The following is a 3,837-nucleotide window of genomic DNA, read 5'->3' on the forward strand; positions in this document are numbered from 1 at the left end:
AACAAAATGAAAGACCTCCGGGTCCTGCACCATCCTCACCATAGTTTTTATGCTGAGCCCATTGGTACGGCCACCATGTCAACCCATCTCCTCAAGGGCCTTCCTCTTCTATGCTGCCCCTCTACTTTACCAAGCAGGATGACCTTCTCCTCATTTACACAAATAAGGAGTCCTGCTAGTATAGTGGTTCAGCATTTGGCTACTAACCAAAAGGCCAATGGTTAAACCTCACCATCTTTCCCTAATCGTCCACTTTTATACAGACGACAGCCTTGGAAACCCTACAGGGAAGTTCTACTCGATCCTCCAGGGTGGCTAGGAGTTGAATTTCCACGTGAGGGCAACGGGTGATGATGGATCATAAAAACGACGGGCTTTGTAAGCCAACAAGAAGAGCCGGGCTTTCAGTCACTTTAATTTTTACTTTATACGGTTGAATGGTGCTAGTAAGAATAAGAACTCCCAAACCAGTTCCCTCAGGTTGCCTCTGACTCATGACGACCCCGTGTGTGCCACAGGAGAACTGTGCTCCAAAGACTTGACAATGACTGGGTTTTCTTTAAGATGGGGGAAGCAGGTCACCAGGACATCTTCCAAAGCAGTAGTTCTGGGTGGTCTCGAACCACTAGCCTTTCAGTTAGCAGTAGAGCACATTAACCACCCAGGGACTGCAAAGCAGGGTTAGAAGGACTACCATGTGTTAGATGTTGTCTAGTATTCAATCTTGTGAAGCCCCTGGGCCCATCTATCTTGTCAAATAAGTAGAATAACCTTGTAGATGCATGTTCTTATCTTACAAAGACCGTTAGGTTAGTTGTGTTTAAGTAATTTGCCTAGATTGATACGACCAGTAAGCAGTGAAGCCAGAGTTGAACACCAGGGACTGACCCTCTGTAGTGGGTCTACTTGAAAGACACACACCCACAGGGGTGATTTCAGGTTGAGCCTTTGAGACTCCGGTTGTGAAGCCTCAACTCTTCTCCAAGTTATTGGGTTCATATGGAATTTGGGTTCATAAACCCATTAACAGGTTACAGGAGGCTGAAAGGTGTACTGAATAAAGACACTGGTCAAAAATTGATCCTTCAAGTGCTGCCTTTGCTGGAAAGCATGAGAGCGGTGGTGCTGGGGGGTGGGTTGTTCTTGTTGGTATTGGTGATGGTAATAGTGGTGGTGTTATTGCGGATGCCGATTAGCGTTGTTATTATTGTCGGTGGTGGTGTGGTCCTGATGATGGCGTTCTATCCCTGTCCATAGAGGAGAGAGCCAGGCACATAGATGGCATCTCTGCATCCACTGTCCATAAGGATAGAGACCATCACCTCCTTTCCCTTTCCCCTTCTGAGCTTGAAGGCACGATCCTCCACGGGCTTCCTGCTTGCAGCTCCTTTCTGTTTGTGGGTTCAAGGGCAAGGCAGCCTGTTTCTTCACAATGGAGAGAAGGATGAAAAGCCATGGGACATAATCTTTGGAATGGGAAAGGAATGGCAAGTAGTTATTTCAGTCTGAGTTGGCGGGAAGTCACATAGTTTGTGAGGATGGAAATTAAAATAAAACATTTAAAAATAGATCTAGGGGCTTGTGTTAGCATGAGCCAGGAACAATAAAACACTAGCAATTGTCTCTTGTGAATTGTTTCTGTTTTATGCTTAGGATAGAATATGGAAGCTTTGGGGATTCTAGAAGGGGGAAAGCATGTGATCGTAGGGCCGTGGGGTCATTTAAACAGACACTAATGAGCGAGCCAACCTTGAGGAGTTCATTTAACAGCTGGCCTCTCCAGCCCTTCGTGTGTAACATGAAGCATTTGGAATAAATTTTTAAGATCCCTTTGCCTGGAATGGTTTCTGTGTAATTCTATGACCTTCTAAGGGGTGGGGGTGGGGGTGGAAGCACATGCCACAGTGTCTGTGAATGACCTTGTCAAGGCTGTGAATGAAACAAGCTTGTCCAAGTCCCTCTATTTTCAGCAGCTAATGGGGTGCTCAGAGCAGAGGATGGCTTTTCTAGGACTACTTACCCTCACCCTGTCTCCTTCATTTGTAAGAGATGTGTGCATTTTACAGATCTAAGAGAAACGATAGAAGACAGTGCCTTCAAGGTAAAAAAATTTTACATATCCTGGATTTCTTATACAGAAAAACACACAGAACAAAGACCCCCAAACAACAACCAATAACAATGTCCAAATAAAACAGAGGAAAACTTCAACTGTAAAGAAATCTGAAAATGTTAAACACTGGGACACATTGAAAATGAATCGGATGAGAGATGAAATGATAAGATGCTACATTTTAACCTAACTACATCTACCATCATGCACTTTCCAGTGGTCTCGTCTGATAACAAGCCTATTCACATATGCCAAATGAACAAACAAAAAACTATCAAAAAACAAAAACAAATGTTGACTTCAAACTAACACTATATCCCCCCAAATAATTGTAGCTTGAATGTAGGGCTAAATATGCAGACTTAAACATTAAAGCTTTCAGCAAAAGAGTAGAAGATATCTTTGGAAAAGGGATAGGTACAGGTTTTATAAACAGGTTCTAAGACTTATTAGCCATAAAGGGGCAAAAATATGGATACATTGAATTGTATTAAAATTAAGCACCATCAAAGAGTGACAATAAAATCTGTTGGCTGTACATAGGCATACCTGGCAGGCCTTCTTTCCAGAATGTATAAAGAATTCTCACAAATCAATAAGAAAATTTAAAAAACCAACCCCAAAAGCAAAAACTTCAATCGGCACTTAGCCAAAAAAGAAAAAGGAAAAAGGATATTTGTGGCAATAACCATATGAAGATCGCTCCATCTCATTACTCATTAGAAAAATTCAACCTATAAATTACAATTCAGTAACACTACACTGCACTCAAGAACCAAGCAAAACTCACTGCCTTCGAGACGCTGCCAACTCACAGTGACCCTCCGTGAGGTCCCGAGACCACAACTGTTCAAGGGAGCAGAAAGTGCCATCTTTCTCCCGACACTATACATCACAGCGGACATTTAAGACTGGTGATATAGAGTGCTGGTGAGCAACCGGAAGCCTCACACACTTGGAATGTCAATGACGTAAGGGGGGGGGATGTTTATTTGGCAGAATCTGCTAAAACAGAATATTCGTCTCCCCTGTGACCCAGCATCCTTTCTGAGAGGATATGCCAGAAAGACAGGAGGAGACAGGGACTAGAATATGCAGAGCTGGGCAAGCAGCGCTCAGATGATGAGTGCGCCCAGTTCCTTTGTCTCCCTATTAGTTCTCATGTGTACGTTAAGTCTGAGCAGGGAGGGACAGTGTGTGTCTACCATCGGTTAGTCAAATGTTTGCCTTTGTATAGAGTGCACCTTTCTATGTGGAGCCCAAGTGGGGCAGTGTTAACTCATTGTGCTGATAAGTGTAAGGTCAGCCGTTTGAAACCACCAGCCACTCAGAGGAAGAAGGGCCATGCCTTCTACTCCCATGAGAGTCACAGTCTTGGAAGCCCACAGGGATGGTTCTGCCCTGTCCTGTAGGGTTTCGATGAGTCAGCCGGGCCTTGATAGCCGTGAGTGTTTTTTCTCTGTCTAAAAACATTGAAGAAACACTTCCAGATACTAGAGACAAATTTCATATCATAACCCAGTGGTAATAACAAGCCACGTTTTGAAGCCCATTGCAAAGTAGTGCTCATTTGTTATTACAAACTGCTCACAGTATGTCCCTCAACAGCTTCATATCTTATGGGGCTGGGATCCTAACTACAGGTTGCACATAAATCAGTTATTCCTAACTCAGAAACTGCCTGTCCTGTTCCGCCAACAGCCACCAACTACAAATAGGCTAAA

This window comes from Echinops telfairi, unplaced genomic scaffold (genome assembly GCF_000313985.2).
Source record: "Echinops telfairi isolate 266 unplaced genomic scaffold, ASM31398v2 ScPeMD7_23;HRSCAF=83, whole genome shotgun sequence".
NCBI classification, from domain to species: Eukaryota; Metazoa; Chordata; class Mammalia; order Afrosoricida; family Tenrecidae; genus Echinops; species Echinops telfairi.